The following is a 23,557-nucleotide window of genomic DNA, read 5'->3' on the forward strand; positions in this document are numbered from 1 at the left end:
CACTGTTCAACATCTTCATCAGTGACTTGGATGAGGGGATAAATAGCACCCTGTTCAAATTTGCTGATAACACTAAGATGTGGGGGGATGTGGGCACGTTAGACGGGAGGAATAGGCTACAATCAGACCTAGACAGGTTACAGGGGTGGGCGGATGAAAATAGGCTGGGATTCAACACTGACAAGTGCAAGGTGATGCACCTGGGGAGGAACAATCAGCACCATACCTACAAGCTGGGGAACTCCCTTCTCATCAGTACAGAGACAGAAAAGGATCTTGGAGTCATCATTGATGCCAAGATGAACATGGGTCGGCAGTGTGGGGATGCAGTCAGGAAGGCCAACCATACCTTGTCATGCATCCACAGATGCATCTCAAGCAGGTCCAAGGACTTGATCCTCCCCCTCTATGCAGCACTGGTTAGGCCGCAGCTGGAGTATTGCATCTAGTTCTGGGCGCCGCACTTCAAGAGGGATGTGGACAGCATCGAGAGGGTCCAGAGGAGGGCCACTCGCATGATCAGGGGGCAGCAGGACAGGCCCTATGAGGAGAGGCTATGGGACCTGAACCTGTTCAGCCGCCAAAAGAGAAGGCTGAGGGGGGATCTAGTGGCCTGTTAGAAACTAGTCAGGGGGGACCAGCAGGCATTTGGGGAGTCCCTGTTCCCCCAAGCACTGCCAGGAGTGACCAGGAATAATGGTTACAAGCTGGCAGAGGGTAGATTTAGGCTAGATATCAGGAGGGCAGCTAGGATCTGGAACCAACTTCCAAGAGAAGTGGTGCTGGCTCCTACCCTGGGGGGTCTTTAAGGGGAGGCTAGATGTATACCTTGCTGGGGTCATTTGACCCCAGTACTTTTTCCTGCCATGGCAGGGGGTTGGACTCAATGATCTGCTCAGGTCCCTTCTGACCCTAAAAACTATGATGGGGGGTGGGAAATGAGGGGAGTGGCCTGGGCTGATCTGCCAAAAGCAGAAAGCTGTGACCACTTAATGACCTGGGCCCCTCATTGTGAGTGGTCAGAGCTGGGCAATTCAATCCCATCCCCCACTATCCAACACCCTTAATGGTCTCAGCCACAGCATGCTGAGAGAGGTCTGTGATGGTGGGGGTGGTCTGTAGGGGCTGTGGGTTCACCTCTCCCTCTTCCTTTTCCCACCTCCACCCTTTCACCAGGGATTCCGCATATTCATTAGGGCCTGGGTTTCTGTCACTGGGTTTCTGTGCATACCATATCTTCCTAAGCTGCATGATGGCCTTGTTCAGTGCCTGATTCATCAGCACAAGTATGGGAAGGCTCTGGCTGTGGGTCCTGGAGATTGTGCTGCAGCAGTGACTGCTGTGCTGGTAATGGGGAGGGGGGGGAACTGGGAGGCATTGTGCACACCTGGAAGGAGGGAACTGAGGTGTCTGAGGATTGTGCCTGGAATACCCATAACAGCAGTGTAGGGAATGGTGTCCCAGGCCCCATGTGCTGGGCAGCAGTCTGTGGGGTTGAAGACTTTTAATAAAAAGTCCTTTTTCAAATACATAGGAAGTAAGAAGTAAGCACCAGGTAACGTGGGGGCCCTACAGGATAGACTTGGCAATCTGGTGATCACAGCAAATAAAAAAGCTGACCTCTTTAACAAATTCTTTGCCTCTATATTCTGTGAAGGCCCCGGGATATCTCCCCCATTAGAATTGCAGATGGACCCAGGGGAGGCACTGCCATGCCTAGGGTCAGGAATGACCTAATTAGGTAACTTTTGGAGGGGCTGGACATGTTTAAATCAGTAGGTCCAGACGGTCTTCACCTGAGGGTGCTGAGGGAATTGGTGGGGATCATAGCAGGGCTGCTGGCACAGCTCTATGAGCGCTCATGGGGCATTGGCCAGGTACCAGAGGATTGGAAAAGGGCCAATGTGGTCACCATTTACAAGAAGGGGAGAAAGGAGGAGCCCAGAAACTAGAGGCCAGTCAGTACCTCGGTCCTTGGGAAGATCTTTGAGAAAATTATCAAGTAACACATCTGCAAGACCCAGCAGGGGAGGTAATGCTCAGGGGCAACCAACATGGGTTGAAGGGCAGATCCTGCCTCATTAACCTGGTTTCTTTTTATGATCAGGTCACAAAGTCCCCGGATGAGGGTGTTGGGGTGGCTGTTGTCTTCCTGGACTTTAAGAAGGCCTTTGACATGGACACCACATTCTCTTAAAAAAACTAGGTGACTGGGGCATTGATGCGTACAGTCAGATGGGGGGCAAATTGGCTAGATGGTTGCACCCAGAGAGTGGTGGTGGATGGGTCATTTTCGACCTGGAGGGATGTGGGAAGTGGAGTCCCCCAGGACTCAGTTCTGGGGCTTGTATTGTTCAACATCTTTATCAGCAATCTGGATGTGGGTGTGGAATCCACGCTGTCCAGATTCATTGATGACACCAAGTTGTGGGGCAAAGCGGGCACGCTGGTGGGGAGAGACAGAATCCAGCTAGATCTAGACAGGTTACAGAGGTGGGCAGATGAGTATAGGATGGAATTCAATGCAGACAAGGGCAAGGTGCTACATCTAGGGAGAAGGAACCAGTAACACACCTATAGACTAGGGAATACCCTTCTTGTCAGCACGGTGGCAGAAAGGGATCTTGGAGTCATTGCTGACTCCAGGATGAACATGAACAACCAATATGAGGAAACGGTCAGTAAGGCTAACCACACCTTATCGTGCATCTACAGATGCATCACAAGCAGGTCCAGGGAGGTGATCCTTCCCCTCTATGTGGCATTGGTCAGGCCACAGTTAGAGTACTGCATCCAGGGGACCTACTGGCCATTTACAAACACACTAGGGGGGACCAGCAGGAATTGGGGGAGGCTCTATTCCCACAGGCATCACCCGGGGTTACTAAGAATAATAGCCACAAATTGTTAGAAAGAAGGTTCAGGCTGGACATCAGGAGACTTTACTTTACAGTTAGGGCTTCCAGGCTCTGGAATGGGCTTCCAAGTGAGGTGGTACTCTCTCCTACCTTGGGGGTCTTCAAGAGGAGGCTGGACAGATATTTGGCTGGGGTGATATAACCCCAGCATCTGTTCCTGCCTGGGGCAGGGGTCAGACCTGATGATCTGTTTAGGTTCCTTCTGACCCTAAGCACTGATTCTATGATACTGGGGTGGGGGAAGTTTCCTTGAGGTAGAAGGCACAGACTCAGGTTCTGTGCTGTCTGAGCTTTCCCATCCCTCCTCGGTGCTGTGCTTCCTGTTCTAGGCCACACTGGGTGGTAAGTCAAGGACACTCAGGTGCAGATGTAGGTGCACCTCCGCTCCCATATCTCATGATGATGCAGGGACCAGCACCAAGGGATCTGACTCTACAAGGGCCAGATCCAACAATTGTGCTCTTGACCAGTGGCTCCTGGGAACTAGCTCCCAGGTACCCATTTGTTCCACCATCCCAGAACCTCCCTGCACCTCCTCCTCCCATGGGGTCCCCACCAATGCCTCTTCCCATCCCCTCCCCCAGTGGTGCCATAGGTGTGTGGGGTCTCAACATCCATGTCCTTAATGAGAAAGCATAGGCACGGTCTGCCTCCAGGCCCCAGACTTCTGATTAGCATCATGAATGCACCCCTACTGAATCTTCAAGTTCTTGGTCTTGGTACAGCACTGCTCCCCAGTCCTTTTGTGGCCCCATACCTGCATTTGATGGGCAATGTATTTGAAAACATCCTTGTTGCTGTGGGCTTTCTGGGCCTTCTCCTTGCCCCAGATGACAATGAGATCCTTCACCTCCCTGTACTCCCGGTTGTGTGACTGTAGTTTCATGGAAGAGAAGGAGACATTCTGCACTCGGGTTATGTAAGACTTATGCAAGACTTTCTCTTGTTGTCTTAGTCTAACTTAAAATGTAAACCAAGTTGTGTGCACTCTCACCATGTTTTACTGGGCTGTATCTTAGCCTTGGCAAAGATTTTTGGTTGTTCTTTTTTGCATGCTTGAGGTTGCAAATTGCTGCATTCAATACATTCTCCCTTCAGAGAGAGGACTCTTCTTGTTCAAGTTTTTATGACATTCAGTGCCACTACCTTTCTCCCCACCACCCCCTCCTCAGCCATGAAAGCCTTGGAGTTTCAGTCCCTTCCCTTTGGCAGTGGCTGGTATGCTGGTTGGCATGTACTAGCACCTCCCCCCCAGCTTTTGGCTTGAGCCACTGGCAGGCATGTGGATGCACTTCCTGAATCAAAAGTGCATGTCTGTTCACTTGCTTCTTGGTTTAATCTCTGCAGTGCAGACTAACCTGCAAAGACTGAATTGATTCAACCTTGGGTTTCTTAACTGTCTGTACTTAGTCATTATCATAGGTTTCATTAAAAATATTTCTAGACTTCATGGTTGTAAAGAAAAAATAAAGATATGATTTAAGTATTTTCTAAAAGGTGGTAACTAAATGGCAAATAATACAAGTATCAAAAATCTATTATTTTTTAGGGGAAAATATTTTAAAGGTATTATTCTGATATTTTGAGGTCTGACTCATGTTTGGGACTAGCTATTTATGATTATGCCTGTTTTAAATGCTTTTCTTACAAAACTAATCTATGTTCTAGTGGCTTCACATTTTTGAATAGGACAAAAAATGAACAATGGCTGGCTCTCTGGGTCAAATTTTTCAAAACATATGCCTAAGCTGTGTTCCCAAATCCAGGCATGTGTACATAGAAAAAGGTAGACTTGGGAAATATAGACTTGTGACTGAAAACTTTTAATAACATCCCACTGATAGTTACCTGTTTGAATTAATGTATTTTGCAAATGCAAGCAGTTTTAAGTGCTTAGAATTTTTTTTTAAAGTTTTGCCCAAAATGCATGCCAGGAAGACACTGCACACAATTTTCAAAGCCATGAGGTAAGTTCCTAGGTTTTTAGGTGGGAGAATGTGGGAAAACTCCAACTAAAATACTGGGCTACAGAGATGTTATTGTTTATAATGCCCATGGCAGATGTCTTGGAAGAGAGCATTATGCTTATTAAATTTGAATGTTAAGAACATACTATTTATTTTATCCATGCCTTATAGAACAGCTGAATTTAATTGCTTAACCCTGACAGAAAATTTTTAAATCACGGATTCATTTTTTAAGAATCCATGACTGCCTATTTAAACAACTCCCCTCAGCCTCAACATACACCCACACTCACCCTGATCCGCTGTTTATCATTTCCCTTTATTCCATCTAAAGAAAGGAACCTAGTTCAACACATTTAAATAGATTTCAGTCTCCATTTTCAGATACTCTGAAGGCCAGGTTATATTCTGCCTACCAGGAACTTAGTATATGACTGCAATTCTTTTCTACCTTGAAAATTCAATAATGCATCTATTTTGTTACACTGTCATTGTACCCTGAAAACAGCCACAAAAAAGCCATGAGGGTATGGACTCAGCTTTTCCATTAATAGTTTTTCAGGGGTTCAAGCAGGGTAGAATAGAATGACACGTGGGTGCTTCAGTCCACTTACGTGCCTAAAAGGTAAAATAAAATCTGGCCCTAAAGGGCTTGTACTCCAATACATCAAGTGAGACTTGGGTCTCCAATCCCGAATACATTCAGGAAAATCTACAGTTGGATAAAATGAAGCATAAAAGGATTTAAAAAAAAAGAGACTATTTACTCAGAAATAGATGTGAAGTTATAGAAGTCCTGTTTTAAATCTTGTGTGCCATATAATTCAATATGGTTGAGATGGAGGCTTAGCTGGCAAATATGGTGAATGAGAGGAAATGTCAGAGGACCCAATATTCAGACAACAATAGTAAAAGGAGGGACTAGTGACAAAGAACAAAATAGAATACCTTTTAAACAAGATAGAGATATTGGGATCATCTTTGAAGTTAAAGAATACACTTGCTTGTTGGGTGTCACAGAAAAAGTAATGTTTTGTGGAACTCGGTTCAAAATATGAACAAGCAGCACTTGAGTAGAACTTTTTTGGTCATGTAAAAGCATCATATGCAGTAACAATCTCAGCAATCTTACTATATTGTCAGAGGAAGGGAATATTAACCTCAGGCCAGAAGACAGGGCCTTTAATAGTAAAGGGAGATGATCTACTAATTTTCCCTGACCTCAGCCCCATACACAAAAGGATAAAAATGCACTTGACTATGTCAACAAGAGTTTCTTACAATAATATGTCATTGTTTCTGTCGTGTTCCAACAGAGCTCTAGGTATTTTGCTAGAAGAAACCATTTTTGAAGGCTAGGAAGTCACTTCTTGAAACTAACTATTATGAAAGTTTAAAAAATGAATGAGCTATTGTGCAGGTAGCATCACCTAAAAGCCATTTGGAGACACTACTGCATAGTAAATCTGGTTACTGTAGCTATTTAGTACTTGCATACACAAGTACTAAATGACTGTATGGTAATGACTGCACAGTCAGTATGTGGTGTAGACATGGTCTCTTACTATCTTACAGTCTTACAGTACTATCTTACAGTGGAGTTAATTTTCTACGAAGCCCCAATATCAGCGCTATGGCAACACAGCTTCAGTCGACATGGACAATGATGCTGCCACTGCTACTGTACAATAGGGTCAGAAACAACCTGTGTGGTGCTGGGACTGCACAGTTCCAGTGGTTACTGTGCAGTCATTTAGTACTTGCTTTAACTGTGCAGTCAGGCATATATGTAGACGTAGCTGACCCTAGGGATATGTGGGGTCTGGGGCATATCAGGCTGTGTGGGGCCTATGCAGGGGAGATGGGTGAGGGGAGGATGGCAAGTGACCAGAGTGTGGAGTGGGCGGGGGGCAGGGAGGGAGGGTGCAAGTGGCTGGAGCATGGAACTGGCGGCACGCGGTGGCTGGCAAGGCCTGTATGGCATCGTCCACAGGTGCCCCCAAAGCGCAGGGCCTGGGGCTGTTGTTCTGATTCACCCCCCCACAAGAGACAGCTCTGTGTGTAGATGTGCCCAATGACACTTTATTGTGGAGCTAGTCAGCTCCACTGTAAAGCACACATGTAGATGCACCCAAAGGTATTCCCAGTCAGCTTAAATCATTATGTAATGCAAAGGCATACCATGCAAGGAAAGTGCCCAGAAAAGTCCTTGATCACTGCTATTGAGGGAAACTTTAACCTCATTTATTTTTTGCCACTAAAGCCCATGTCAGGAGGGCAAAAATAAAAAAAATATTGAAGATTTTGGCAGCAAAAATATGGGATCAATTTTCTCCCCAGACAAGTGTTGACATGGGGTGGGGGGGCACAACTCTGTGTTGCCAACACTTCTGCTAGGTGCTGGCTCCAGCTGGGGCTGCATCCCCATTCCCTGCACCCTGCCATTGGCACAGAAATATGAGTGGGCATGTACCCCCAACCCCATTACCCGTTCCATGTGTTGCTAATGCCCCCAGGAGCACCAAACTCCATTGCTGCCCTTCAAAATTATTTGCACTCCATGACACACATTGCCTATGCAGTACAAATAGAGAGGGAAATGGGAGGGTGAAGCACACCCTACCCCATCCTTCTCCTCCCCTTAGCCCCTGAGCTGTACCTAGGGCATATGTTCCTCTTGCTTGCCCCATATTACACTACTGATGTAATGAAAGGGATACTGAAGAATGCTTACATGTTCATTGAAATCGTGGCTTATTCCTTGTAACATGAAAGTTTATATTCATTAAAAGAAAATCCCAGTATCTAACATAGCTGGGGATTGATGTTCCTATTATCCATTTAAAATCTTGGAGGGAGGCTGTGAGCAGGAACTCTTTGCAATCATGTTAAACAAGCAGTGCACTAGATAAATGAAATCAATTACATTTGTGCTCCTAAGTCACTTGTGTATTTTTTAAAAACTATGGTATCTAAGATCCATTGTGTTCCTACAGGTCTGTATCAATCTATGTTTGCTCTTTAATGTTCGGAAACTGCAATAGCTATCTAATTTTAAAGCTCTGTATTTGCATTCAGTGCGGGGTTTATTTGATTTAACAGATGGTGTAGTCCTAGACACATTGACTACTGTCCTCAAGAATGGAATATTTATTCTGACAACCAGAATATAGCTTTGCATTGTGCAGCTAGAGTGGTTGTTTCAAAATTTCTAAGGGCAAATATTGAGGTCCTTATTCTGCGTCTGCCCAGTCCTCATTCAAACTATAGTCATATGACTGCTTAACTCAGTATCCCATATTGTTGCATTAATACATTACTGCACTTGTATGATGATTACTAATATAGAAATCTGCTTCAGAAACACAGCATTTTTCTAAAACAGTCTGAAAGTCCTATAGCAACTAGTACTTCCCACTGATGAGAAGAGCAATACATATCCAGAATCTCCATTTTGTGCTTCTTATCTACCAACTTTTTCTTTCAATTTCTTGCATCGATACAAGAAGAAATCAATAATGTGTATACAAAACTTGGTGCAAAACAGTGCAAGTTATTAAAGAGTTAAAGAAACAGCTTTTAAGTAGAGGAAAAAGAGTTTAAGGGAAACTGACCAGGTGAAAAAGAAATACAATGCATCATGAACAGAGAATGTATTTACTGGAGCAGTCCCAGGCCCAGATCAAAGATATTGCAATAGTGGCTGGAATCCATAAGATTTTTAGTGCCAGAAACTGTTTCATAAAACCTCACAGGAAAGTCTAGGAAGTTCTCTTACAGTATCATATTAAAAGGGAAAAAAAATCTAGGCCAAGAGCTGTTAAATCTCTGATCAGGATTTCCTCTGCCCTCTAATGTATCAGAAGACAGTTCCTTCAAATATAGTTCTGATATGAAAGAAAAAAAATCAAACCCAGTACTGAAAAACATATTGCATGCTGAACAGAAGCCAAAAATTCAGCTAGAGACTCACTATCAGAATTCCAAAGACTTTCATATGTGTGTACAGTATATCAAGAGAATGGGTTTGAGACCTGAACTTGTACCTTTTGTGCAGCCCATATCTTTTTTTCCCTACCACTCATTCTTCCTTTCAAATAGTAGTGTGTATTCTTAGGCAGTCTGAATAGGAACCCTGAATGGAGTATTGTCAAACTATGGCCTTTGGCTATGAGCACAGCACTGGTTCTTTTGAAAAGGGTTTGCTACATATCATGTGGCTTTATTGCCTTCATCTCTCCACATTTCCACAGTAGTTACTACTTAGACTGCAACCCATCGTTTTACTTCTGTTTGCAGGAGGTACTGAACTGGGTTGACAGTGCATCTGACTATGTGGCACAAATGAGTGAAAACAGTAAGATGTTAAATCACAGGCTCATAGAAAAATATGGCTGGAAGAAACTTCAGCAGCTCTTGTAGGTAATCCCCTGCTCAGCTAACCCCCAGCTAAACCATCTCAGTCAAGTGTGTCTAATTTGCTGTTAAAATCTTCCAAGCACAGAGAGTCCACAACTTCTCTAGGTAACCTATTCTAATGTTTACAATTTTCATACTTTGTGGGCACATCTACACATGTACCCAGCTGCACAGTAACCACTGTTATTGCACAGTCCCGGTGGCACATGGGTTGTTTCTGACCCTACTGCACAGTAACAATGAGCTACTGCGCAGTAGCATCAGGTCACAGTTCATGCTCGCCAATGCTACGTTGCCATAGCTCATTACTACAGCCACATAGTATCTCATGTAAATACATATGCCCAGCACATTCTTCCTAATATCTGGCCTAAATATTTCTGATGGTTATTTAAGACCTGGACACAGTACTCCGAGGCCTCACTAGTGCTGAATAGAGTAAAAGAATCACTTCCTGTTACTTGCAGGCAACGCTCCTGTTAGTATAAACCAGTATGTGATTAGCGTTTTTCTCTTTGCTTTTTTTAACAATATAGTGGGTACATCTACATCATGGTTGTTGCTACGGTACTATGCTTTAGCACTCCCTTTTGGAAGTACTAAAGCACAGTGTAGTACAGACTGTTACTGTGCCATGTGCGCGGCACATAGGTAAATTTCCCAGCTACATCACAATAGTGGCATGTTTTACAGAGGGAGTGCACAGCTAGTGACGTAGATGGCTATCACGTGTAGACCCGTGTGATTGCTATGCCATGGTGTGCCACACAGCAACATAGTGCATTGCTACATCACCATAGGATGATGTGTAGATGTACCCAGTATGTTGGTTTATATTTGGTTTAAGGTTCACTACAACCCTGGGGTCCTTTTCTGCAGTACTATACCCTACCCAGTCATTTCCCAACTTGTATTTGTGAATGTTTGCTCTATCTTATGTGCATTACCTTGCACTTACTGAATTTAATTTGATTAATTTTAGACCATTTTTCCAGTTTATCTAGGTAATTCTGAATCCTACTCTTAATACTAAAGGGTCTGAAAATCCATCAGTTGTAGTGTTATTTGCAAAATGGTTAGTTGTGCATTCAATCCCACCTTCCAGGTCAGTGAGTATGAGCATAGGACAGATCTCTGGGAAATTTCACTTGATACCTACTCAGAATTAGATATTGAGACATGGATGAGTATTTTTTTTAACACGATGATTCCACCATCATGTATCCACCTTGTGGTTACTTTAATGTAAACTATACTTTCTTAGTTTACTAATAAGAATGATATAGAATACCTTGATAAAAGCCTTGCTAAAGTTGAGGTACTTCACATCCATTGCTCTCACTCAATCCATAAAACTCATTACTTTGTTTTAGGAGAAATAAGGTTGTTCAAGCATGACTTGCTCTTGACATGTTAGCTGGTTCTGATCACTTTCTATCCTCTAAGTATTTAGAAATAGATTCCTGGATGATATGTTCCATAATCTTTCTAGGTATCAAGATTAAGCTGACCAGCCTGTAATTCACCTTCTTTTCTTTTTCAAAGGCAGGCATTATATTTGACCTTTCACAGCTACCTGGGACCTCATCCAACCTCTACAAGTTTGAATTTTCTAAGATAATAGCCAATGTCTTTGAAGTACTTCAGCCAGCTCCTTGAGTGCTCTAGGATGTCTCTCTTCTTGACCTACTGTCTTAAGTAATGTCCAGCTCTTCTAAGTAACCTATAGTCTCTATTTTCGTCACTCTAAGCTGATTATCTCTTCCCCTATTCTCACTGCCTGCTGAGCTCATCACCTGAGAGAGAACTGCTCATGAGGTCTAGAAGGCATGAAACTATGAAAGGCATCATTCATTATCAGATTGTCTTCTCCATTCACTTTCCTTATTTTTTCTCTTACTTCTAACACGTCCTTTTATTTTTGCCTTTTATATCCCTTGCTAGCTCTATCTCAATCTGTGTCTTGACCTTTTATACCCCTTACATTTGCCTCTGAGTCCTGACCATAATTCCCCGAGTTTGTTAAAGTCTAACTTAACGAAGTCCAGTGTCTCTATTCTGCTGCTTTCCTTTCCTGGGAACTTGAACTCTATCATTTCATGATCACTGTTGTGGCAGAATACCATCTCTGTTTCTCCCCAAACTTTGTTATCTGACAATTTGGTTACCATGGTCACTGCAGAGGGCAGACCCCTCTGCCCCATCTCTTCAGGTAACCCTGAGTTGTAACCTGAGTTGGATACATTCCTGAGGGACGGGGGGGGGAACCTCCTTCCTCTCCCTATGTGACTGGAATCATATACCTGGGTGGAGGGCTTAAGTTCCCTATTATTCTAAGCAAAGCCAACATGACTGGGAGGGGGCTAAAGATGCCACCAGTCTACCTAGCAACCAGTGATGCATTTCAAATTGTTTGGCTGGCAGCCAACAGTTGCTGGCCTTCATTGGATCAGGTAAATGAGGTCATAAGAGCTATATAAGTGAAGGACTGCCCAGGAGAAGGGGGAGTAGCCATGATGAAACTCACAGAGAGAAGCTGGATCATCTGAAACTTGCTTTCTCTCTTGAAACTCATGATCAATGGACTGCCTGCCTCCAGAGGGAATCTCCACTTGTCTCTGGATGATACCCATGAGTAAGCTACCTGAGATCAAGCTAGATATACAGCTTGCAGTAACTCAGTTGCATGATGAAAGGCTACCATGCCACTTTGCTCTAGGGGATTTCTCTGATATTGCTCTACCGTTTACCCTATTCCAAACCCACTCCTTGTAACCAATAAAGTTCCCTTTTGTACCTAGCATGGGAGACTTATTGGGAGAGGGTCTAGATTATGCTTTGAGGTCTTCTTGGTCTGGCTGACTAAGGGAGATCACCATTTGTGCTTCAGACTGAAAGAAGAACCCCAAGTTCTTGTAGAGGGTCAAGTACCCTTAAGGGCAAATACGTCTGTGTTTCCCAGAGGGCACAGGTCCAGGACCAGTCCGGATTCTGTGTGGTGTCAGCGATACCCCCAGGCCAGCAGGTGTGCTCTAGGAAGGGGGTTGGCCAGATGTGAGGCACCTCCAGGGAGGCACTTGGAGCCTGGAAGGTGGTCAGGTGCAGTGAGGTGGGTGGCTCAGCACAGGAGCATCCCCTACTGGCCCACCACAACTGTTACCCAAATTGCCTTCCACCTTCAGATTCTCAGTCAGCTCCCCTCTACTCATGAGCAACAAGCCCAGAAGTGCTTCCCCCGCAACTGGCTTCTCGACCAACTTTACCAAAAAGTTTTTTCCATCATGCTCCAAAAACTTCCTGGAGTGACCATGTAGTGCTGTGTTATCCTCTGAACTGATGTCATGATATAATGAAACACTGCACATCGATTAGTTGTTTGAAAAAGAGCCTTGATCATCTTCTTTCCTGCTTTAGTAGTCTATAACAGACAACTACCAAAATATCATGCTTGTTCTTCTCTTTTACCTTGATCCCATAGCTTCCAGCAGGTCTTTCTCCCACCTTGTACTGCATTAGCATATAAACATTTACTTCCCTCTAATAATATTGTTAAGACTCCTCATATTGCTTCCTCTTACTTGGCCTTTAATTGCATTATCATTAATGAGAGACCTCAGATTCAGTGAAAGTTCATCAAATCAAACTCAGAGAACCCCATCAGGACTGCTGCCTGGATTACAGATGGATGGGTCTAAACTGGGGTATGTTTATTTCACTGGGCATGTGTAGGACTTGCAGGGCATCTGGTTCACTGGAAATTAAAAAGAAAACAAAATTCTCTCACACAGTGAAGGAACACTAATCTTGCTTTTTTGGGCAGTCTAGAAGTCAAAGCCACAACAAATGGCTATGCCAAGTTAACATTTGCTAATGTCATGGCTAAGCTGAAGGAACAGACCTCACCCCAATGACAACAATATATCAGAACTAGGTAAAATAAAGTATTACATAAGATAGAGTCATGCATCCCTTTGCTTTTTTACTATTTGGGCTCCTCTTCATTTGTTGCATTTCTGGAGTTATAGGGAGTAACCCAACAATCAGAGACGCGGCTTGTAGATGACCTTGTCTCCTTACACCTGTTTGGGCTGCAGCTAGGTTGCACATGTCTAAATCAAATTTTAAGTGGACTCTGTCCAATTCTGAAAATATAGTATGTGCAGATCTATCATCTCAACCATGTTCACAACCAAACCTGTTTTCTCTCACACACGCTACACCACATATTGATTGTGTGACCCAGACACCTACTCTGAAAATCCAAAATAGGAAATGAGAGCACATGGGACCCAAGATAAGCACCCCCATGAATTTCTGTGCTCACTCAGACCCCTGGAAAGCTGACTAGGAGGGGACTTATAGCCAGTGCAGTTACAGATGGGTGAAGAGTTCACATTTAGTAACAGGCACTTAAAGGGAATTTTCAAAATCCAAGACCCTTTTGGTGAGGCTTTCAGCAACCTGTGTTTTGGCTGAAATGAGGCAGTAATACCAATATGACACAAGCAGATCTGTTCTGACATTGAATTCAGAAATAACTTATTTCAGAATGAAAACCTTCTTTCAGACAGGAAACTTGACAGGAAAGTCTATTCTTCAAAGTTTTTTTAATCCAACTTCCTGGCCAAAGAAGAAAAAAAGCAAACCTCAGAAAGATATACCCAAGACAAATTGGACATTTGGAAGGTCATTTGTCACTGCTGCTCTCTCTCAGCCCTAATTTGTTATATTTTTCCTATTTTTTCCTATTTTTATATTGGTTTTTAGTTATGTCAATAGCTAAAGAGGATTTCTGACTGAAAGGAAGAAAGGCCCTAGCTTGGTTAAGGTTATGACCTTGTCCACATAGACCTCAAGCTGTCAAGTACCACATTGGAGGTACAGAACTAAATGAGAGAAATAAAAAATGTTCTCCTGATTGTTTTTTGATTAATAGGAAATAAAATATTCCTCTTCTTTGCTCTACTTTTTCAGTTAGCTAATCTAACCTGCTAGAGAGCAAACTCCTTCTGGTAGATGGAACCCTCAACTCTTATGGTAGATGGAAAAATAGGTAGTGTTCGAAAGTCAGGATCTATTCTCTTTCCCTTTATTGCTGCCACAGGCTTTCACAGACCTAGGAGTGAGGAATTAACTTGAACTTAAACTTCTTGCCAAATATAAGTCTCCCAGGCTTCTAGAGAATTAATTTATTTTATGTGACACAATTTTCTTTCCTTTGCTGCGTGCATTTCTAGCAATAAAAGCAAGATCACACTAGATTTATGGTGTGAGAGAGGACAATTCTCTTAGTTTAAGCCCAGACCTATTGTGCTCTCTCTCTTAAACAGTTGAAAATTTATTCCAAATATGAAATTTACAACAAGCTATCTGCATAGAAACCCATATTTTAAAAAAAATAGAGGAAATGTGTTATAAAATAACAATGAATTTGCTAGCACTGGTACTTCAGGCATTGGTGCATAGGACTCTGGACGTCTTTTCCTTCTTTCTATGGTGTTTATACCAGTCCTTGGTGTTGACAAATTCCCTTTTTAGTTAGAGTTTTAAATTACAGGAGAAGAGGGGTTGAGAATACCAAACTCAGTTGAATGATCACTGGCTTTCTTGCCTTTAATCATTGGATCCCAATAGTTGGCATCTGAGATGAGTTTCAATTTTTCTATGAAAAAGCATTCAATAGAAAAAGCATTTTGCTCAACTCTCACTTCCTTTCAGTGTACAATTGTCACAGCCTTCTTACCTATGAAGAATAGGCAATTATGCACCAACACTGTGGTCATGTAAATCTGGTAAAAAGCACATAAGGGGAAAGTGAAAAGACCTGAGAATGCAACAAAGATTGCTGAACTCTTATGGAAGAGCTATTATTCCACAAGGAGCAAATAGGAGGGATGATCAAAACTGTTCTTCCAATAGCTATCTGGCTTTTCGAAAAAACTAAAGTTGAAAAAAGAACAAGTGGTTTCTGGCTAAAATATTGATATTTTTTTGAGGAAAAAAACATGGTTCAACACTGAGATATTTTTATTCAAAATGGGACCATAGTGCCTCCTGGAAACTGTATTTTGGGAACCTGATATTCACATCCTTCTCTACAGATCAAGCTACCTCTACCCATGGTGCATCACTATCACAGAGTCTTATAATGCACTTAGATGTCAAGAAGGGAGAAAGTAACAGATCATGGGAGAATTAGTCCAACCAGAGATCTCAGTTCCCAGGGGAAAATGGAAACATAAAACCATTTGAACAATAGTTCCCATGGGGTGCAATTGTGGTACATTTTTATTTTGTCCAATAGTCAAACATTTCTATTGAACAATATCCCCTATTTTTTTACCAGCTCTGGTCAATAGAGACTTTTGAAATGTAACCAAAATGGCCTGTATACATGCAGGGCTTGATTTTACATCACTTTAATTTCTTTTAGACAGCTAAGAGTACCCCTACAAAGCAGAGTATCAAACCAAGTAAAGAGCCCCTTTTCAGGATCCTGTATAAGAGTTTGAGCTCATTAACACTGCAGTAAACCTGCAGTAACTGCACTGAAACTAATGGAGTGCTACTTCCATGTAACAGAGGTCAGGTTCTGGCTCACAGCACACAAGACACCAAGTCACATTAGGCTGTCTGACCTGAAGGGAATAAACTTCAAGGTCACCTTCCTCTGGTGACTATAAATAGTGTTGACTGGGGAAGACTCATCTGGTTAACATCAGTGACAAAGTTGGTGGTCTTTGGTTTTATTTGGCCCTAATCCTCTGGACAGTCAAAAAAAAAGAAATGTTGTTTCAGAAATCAATAGACAAGAACAAACAGAAAGAGATGGCAGCCTCTGCAGTGAGCAGCTTTCAAATCCCCAGCAGAACAAACAGATTAGCTTCAGGGAACCTCTTGAGGAGTGCAATTTATAGACAAATCATCAAGGCTTTCATTCAGGAAGACTGACTCCATACTAAACTGGGTGGAGAGAAGGGAAACCAGCTCAAAGCAAAAGCATCTTACATTTCTTATCAAACATTCCAAGGTTATCATAAACAGTCTTGTGTATTTGTGCTGCAGGGTTTTCCATTAAGTGAGATTCCTTCCCCAGCAACCTATACTGGCTACAAGTTTCACTCAATAGCTTTTTGTCTGACCTTCTGGGTAATTGCACATGACCTATAATTGCTTTTTTTTTTAATTCACTGAACAAAAGTGTTCAGCTTATGTTTGTGAGACTCAATATCTTATTTTCAGGGGCCAGCATTAATATTTAAATCCTCTGTGGATTGGATTACTTTTCCATTTTGTACATTGTCAGGTTAAAAGAAAAAAAAAACACTCCAGCTATTGGATTGCATCTCTGTTTTCAGTAAGAGCTATTTCCAAAAATGCCACAGCATAGCAGAGGGACCTGTCTTCTTTATAATTATCTTAAAAAGCAGATTTTTCCCTTGCATTTGAAGCTATTTAGACATAAAAAAAAAAGTCTGCCACACATGGGATTTGAGTCCATCCAGTTTCCCAGCAATAAAACATACAACACATTGAGTTTCCTCACCAGCAAAGAACTTGTAACCCTTTGGTGTTGCAAAATGAATATTTATGAAGGCTTAAGGGACTGTCACATTAGAAACTCAGCCACTCTATTTGTTAATGATCCATAGAGCAAGCAGGAGAACACTGAGCTCAGGGCTAATTAAAGGGGAAGAAGGAAAGGACGGTAAAAATCACCATGATGCAGAACATTCTGTGTAAATGGCCAGGAAAGAGGCAAACTCACGTTCCTGCAATAACCAAAGATAATAGAACAATTAAACATGGAGGACTCAGGCTGTTACCTACATATGAAGACATCAAGACTAATGGGGCATATTGTAGGTAAAGGGTAGAAGAGCCTACTCCATATGCTGACAAGGGTGTATAGCTCCTTCCTTCCACCAAATTAAAATTCCAAAAAAGTCCATCTACAAACCCTCATTTAAAAGAAGGAATCCATACACCATAAAAGAGCTTCCCTCTAGATCAGGCATTCAGGACCTTTTACCAGAGATCTCATTACTGAGATGCTGACATAGTCTGTGAACAGCAGCTCCTTCAATTTGAGACGTGAAGGGCCCAATTCTCTTCCAACTGTTAGGCACATAGGTGGACTAAGGCACCTTAATCCTATTTCAGTCTATATGAGTCAAGTCTGTTAATTCAAAAGGTGGGTGGGTTCTCTTTGTCCTCGCTGCCTTTCATGACTCAATTTGAAGAGCGAGATGATGGTTTGTTACAAAAGTAGATGCATTAATGGATTTTTAGTCACATGAATGGGGTATAATAGAATCACAGTTATATGTCTAAAACCACTTAGATGTCCAACAGGTGGACTAGGATCTAGCTATAAGTCCTTCCATACAGGGAAAAACTGGGAAAAAAAACTTCTGGGCCAAGCAGGGAGAGGCTGCATATACACAGCAGGAACAAATAATGCTAATTAATGTGGCAGAGTATGCATCAGCAGGAGGACCACAAGGAGCTGAGAAAAACAGGCAATGAGAGCAAAAAGCATAACAAAAATAATACTTACATATTTTAGGCTAAAAGTAACATTATTACCTCCTGGAGACTGATTTATTTTTCCAGTGGAGATATTCAGCAACATGTAAGGCTCCACCTACATGGAAGGCGCTGTTGTATAGCTGACACAGAGAAATGGTATCTTTGGACTTGGCAGGGTCAGATCACAGAGGACAAAGAGTCATGGGGTGCCTGTGATGTCTGATTTTTGACAGCACTGAAATATTAGTATGCTGGTTCCTGGATACTCACTTCAGGGAGGAGCAGCTGCTCATGCTCACTCCAGGACAGTCCAGATGACCTGCTTATCAGAATCAAGCTCAGGGATACTCTAGGAGATTATTTTGCCTACCTGCAATAATAAGAATTACTGCTAATAGGGATTTATCATAGAGAAAACCAATTTCATTTTACTTAGGGTCCCAAATGTGACTGGAATCCCTTAGGATATACTGAGTGAATAAAGAAAGCTCAAATCTGTTTTACATTTTAACATCAAATTAGTTATTTGCTTCTGAACTGATATTCTGGTGTATGGAGAAATCAGATGGCAGAAGAGGAGTTTTTAATCATCACTCCACCTCTAGTAATATTTTCAGTAGAGGAAAAACAGACGATAGGTATTGATTTTTATTATCCACTCTCATTCTTTTTAGAAACACCAGGATCCTGGGGATTTCATATTCCTGAAATCTGTAATAATTCATTTGGATCTTTAGAGTAAAAAATGAGAAGAAGGAAGGAAAAAGAAAGTCTGTGCAGTTTTGTAATGCTGAGCAACCTGACTGCCTTGATATTTTTTTGTATAATGGTATAAGTGAGGGTGTAATTTGGTCCTTTGAAAGTATCTTAACAAAACATGCACATTGTTAAGTTAGTAAGAGGTGTACACAAACTAAAATGTAGAGTATATCTTACCTATGAACTGATTACAACTTCTTCTTAAGCTACTAACAACTCACAAAACAACAGATCAGGTGGTGAAAGTTTCTGGAATGCTAACTAGATAGTAGTAGCAAGACAGCCAAAGAAATAGGTGATGATCATGAAATAGATGCATGCGTGTAGCCCAAAGTCTCTGACACTATCTACAGTTTTAGAACAGAATTTCATAGTTTCATAGTTAGTAGGGTCAGAAGGGACCTGAGCAGATCATCAAGTCCGACCCCCTACCATGGCAGGAAAGAGTACTGGGGTCAAATGACCCCAGCAAGGTGTATATCTAACCTCCTCTTAAAACCCCCCAGAATAGGAGCCAGCACCACTTCTCTTGGAAGTTGGTTCCAGACCCTAGCCACCCTGACAGTGAAGTAGCGCCTCCTGATGTCTAATCTGAATTCACCCTCTGCCAGCTTGTGACCATTATTCCTGGTCACTCCTGGTCATGCTTGGGGGAACAGGGACTCCCCCAGCGCCTGCTGATCCCCCCTGACTAGTTTGTAAACACCCAGTAGATCCCCCCTCAGCCTTCTCTTGTGGTGGCTGAACAGGTTCAGGTCCCGCAGCCTCTCCGCATAGAGCCTGTCCTGCTGTCCCCTGATCATGCGAGTAGCCCTCCTCTGGACCCTCTCCATGTTGTCCACATCCCTCTTGAAGTGCGGCGCCCAGAACTGGACACAGTACTCCAGCTGCGGCCTGACCAGGGTCGCATAGAGGGGGAGGATCACCTCCTTGGACCTGCTCAAGATCCATCTGTGGATGCACAACAAGGTGCGGTTGGCCTTCCTGACTGCATCCCCACACTGCCGGCCCATGTTCATCTTGGAGTCAATGATGACTCCAAGATCCTTTTCTGCCTCTGCACTGATGAGAAGTGAGTTCCCCAGCCTGTAGGTATGGTGCTGGTTCTTCCTCCCCAGGTGCATCATTATGTACTTGTCAGTGTTGAAACTCATCCTATTCTCATCTGCCCACCCCTGTAACCTGTCTAGGTCTGATTGCAGCCTATTCCTCCCTTCTAGCATGCCCACATCCCCCCACATCTTAGTGTCATCAGCAAATGTGAACAGGGTGCTACTTACTTTGAATCATACAAGTTTACAATAATTCCAGGTATTTGTTTTTTCACACTTCAAATTCTTATCCTCATTTGTGAGAGAGACTCTTCTCATATTTATTTCTGATCATGGTAAAAAAGTGGATTTCCTGGAAATGTTGTGAGAACACCTCTATTCCCAACATTTTTCGGAGTCAAAAGGTAGATTCTCACTATAGTAACAAAGAGGGAGATCACAGTAATTATTACGCTAAACTTAGTTAGCTATTAACTGATAGAAAGCTTTACCAAGTCATGACTCCTTAAGTGTTTAGCAGGAGTGGGATATTTTCCCTTTGGGAGAGAAATCCCAGGACATGACAAGAGATATTATTTTCTTTGTAACGGCCCAGTATTTTCAAAGCTGCGGACTAATGGTAAGGATGATATGTTTCTCATGGTTCCTTTCCAGAAAAAGGAGAATAAATGTATCAGAGTCAGATCCTTCAGGTAGTCGCACAGAAACACAAAAGTCTTAGAAACCTGGAAAGAGAAAAGAAGGTGCTCAAGACTTGTCCCTCAATTCTGGGGACAGTAATGGTCTGAGCCAGTTTGGTCTTTAAAGCAAAGCCCATTTCTATGCTTCACCAGGAAACCTGCTAGGTTATTATGCACATCTTCTGGAGCCCAGTAAACTGTATTTTCTAATGGTGCCTTCTTAATGTTAGCATGCCGGAGGCAATTTCCTTTTCATATTTTTCTGTGAATCAGCAGAATTACCCAAGGGGTGTTTCAGTTGTGAAACACAAACCTATGGAGTGGTCAGACCCATCACAATGACCCCAATCTAGAGAGTTTATGACCTCAGTTGTTCAAAAATACCAACTAGCAGCTTCAGTCAAATGTCTCTCAGTGAAAGTATACCATAACAAGTAAAACAATTGTTTAATAAATCTAATTGGAAGATTAGATTTGTTCTCCTGGGGCAGAGCTAGAACATCTTTCCCCATTCCTGTCTGAATTCACACATGAGTTAGTGGTTAGACTGTTCTTTAAACCAGAATAAAATTTATTTTACCTTGATTAAAAACAAATGTTATGAATCAGAGATGGTTGCAGACAGCTGAAGTTCTGCTATTTGTTGCCTATGGCTGAAATGAACTGGAGGAGACAGAGTAAAGAACTGGTCTTCCAGATATGTTCCCTCCACTTTTCCCTCTTCAAATGCAGTGTTATTTTTTTAAACTTTGTAACAGCCATTTAGCTACCTTTCCTTGCCAGAATTTATAAACAATAGCTTTAAAAAATAACAAACACACATTTGAATATAAGGCACCACAGTCTTGCAGTCCTTTTGTTTTTTGTCAGGCCATTAGTTAAAGTGCACTCCAGTTGCACTATAAAACAAAGCCCTTCTTAGTTTGAGACGACTCACAGTAATCCCACATCTACTAATATTACACTACTGTGTGCAAGAAAGTTTGGTGAGAAATGTAGGGTCACACCTCTAATTCCAATGAAATCAGATACAGGAAAAGAAATCAGCCGAAAAGTCATCTGGCTTGAAACAATAGGCCTTTAAGGGTAATAACTGATAATCACGCTTAACATTTTTACATTAGAGAGCTGTACAAATATTAAGTAAATAATCTGATCCCTCTGAGATAGGTAGGTATTAATTTCCATTTTATAGGTGAGGAAGCCAAGACACAAGGATGTTATGTGACTTGCTGTTCACGTTAATAGAGTAAACCAGAGACATGTCTAGGAATAAAGGTCCCTAACAATAGCATCTAAGCATCAGGGGTCAGATATTATTAAGTATACAAGTGCGTAACTCCTACTGAAAAAATTCAATTACTTTTAAGAGTTGGGCTTAGGGGCTGCCTTCAAAAAAACAGGAAGAGATGAAGAAACAACTGAGTTCTTGCACATGGATTACTCAGTGGAAAGCTGAGCCTGACAACAATGCATGACATATTGTAGTCAAGTGAGACGTGACAAATAGAAAGATTAATGTGCCACAAAACACAATAACTGGAGATACTGTGAAGAGAGATCCAGCCACTGGATGTCCAGTCATATATGCTTGACAAGAAGATGAGTCAGAACCAATTCCTAGACCTGAACACCTCCAACCTTGCTGGTGTTTGAAATCCAACCATCCAGATTGGAGTCCAAATTCTGTCACATTCCTGCCCTTTTGTTCAGCCAAAACACAACTCTTCCAAACATCCCATGAAACTGCTGGCATAGAGCAAGACCCAGAGCCTTATTTTGACCTGTCTCTGTTGAGAACTTATTTCATCCCTTTAATTTGAAAGAATATTTTTCCTAAAATTTATAGGAGAGGCAGACTTTAAAATAAGTCTTGAAATATGCAAGTCCAATGGATTTGAGTGAAATAGTTTTCAAGGTGTGCTTGAGAAATATCAAAGAAACATGGTCGGAGGAGAAACAATTCAGGGGACATGGCAGTGTTACAAGAATAGCACAAAAAGGAAAAAAAGTAGTAGCCATATGTATTACGTTTTCACCAGCTATTGGCACTATGACTCAAGATGACCAGAGACATATCATATTTTCCCATGTCCCACCTCTCAAAGAAGACATGCAATTTGTTTTTGAAAGGTAGAATGAAGAGAAAAAAATTATCTTTCCTTAAAAAATCCTAGTCAGTACAGTATTTTCATAGAGAAGACATAGGCAGCTGCAGTGGGGAGAAGGCGGAAAAATCTGTGGTTGTTTTGTAAAGCCCTGAGCTTCAGGATGGGGCAGGCACTACTGTCTGAGCCAAGCTGCCTGGCCCCAATTCTTGACCTGAGATGGGTAGGCAGGCAGCAGTTCCTACCAGGTCATCTGAAGGCCTAATCCTAGCCAGTAGCACCTGTGGAGTCAGCTGAGGCTCTGCCCGGCTTCAGCAGGACAAGGTCCTTAGCTGACCTACAGGTGCTTCTGGCTGACCAGCTCAGGAAAAGAAGAGGGGCCAAGCAGTTCAATTCAAGCAGTGGAGCCTGTTGGATCAGATGCGGGTGGATCCTGCTGGAGCTGAACTGCCTGGCCCTTCTGCTCCAGCAGGCTGGGCCCTCAGCAAGCTCCACAGGTACTTCTGGATGCCTACCTGGCTTGAAGAGGGGTTGGGTAGTTGAGCTTCTGCAGATCAGGCCCTGCTTCCAGCATTTCCTTGTTTAAGACTTGTGCCCAGATTTTCAATACCTAATTTTTTGGAAAAAGGTATATGTCATCTTTGAGTAAATACCGTACTAATTTTGATTTGGACGGCCATCATAGAAGAGAATATAGAAACCACCCAGCTCTATTGATCAAAACCATGGAGGCACTGCTAAGAAGCATGTATTTGCACAGGCAAGTTAACGCCATATAAAAAGAGTTAAGAAAGAAGAGTCAGGGATTTTGGCCCCACTATGCCATCTACAGTGTTTAGGTCTAAATAAAAAACTTGGCCAGGCCTCAAGGAGTTTACAGTCTCTGCAGTTTGCTTGAGTATTTTTTTTCTTTTTAGACAAAACGTGGACACATTTAATATTGTTAAAAGACTGTGATCTTTTTGATTCTTTTAACTAAAATATTAGTTCACTGTTGGTGATAAATCCCCCAGCTGAGTATATGCCTTCACTAATTTTCTCCTGTAAGTTACATTAAGAAAGTCTTGCTCCAGTTTAGGTACAGCTCAAAAATTGCCATAATAAAGTATTATAGAAAAAAAT

Source organism: Gavialis gangeticus, unplaced genomic scaffold (assembly GCF_001723915.1).
Source record: "Gavialis gangeticus isolate Ggan-Ray unplaced genomic scaffold, GavGan_comp1, whole genome shotgun sequence".
NCBI classification, from domain to species: Eukaryota; Metazoa; Chordata; order Crocodylia; family Gavialidae; genus Gavialis; species Gavialis gangeticus.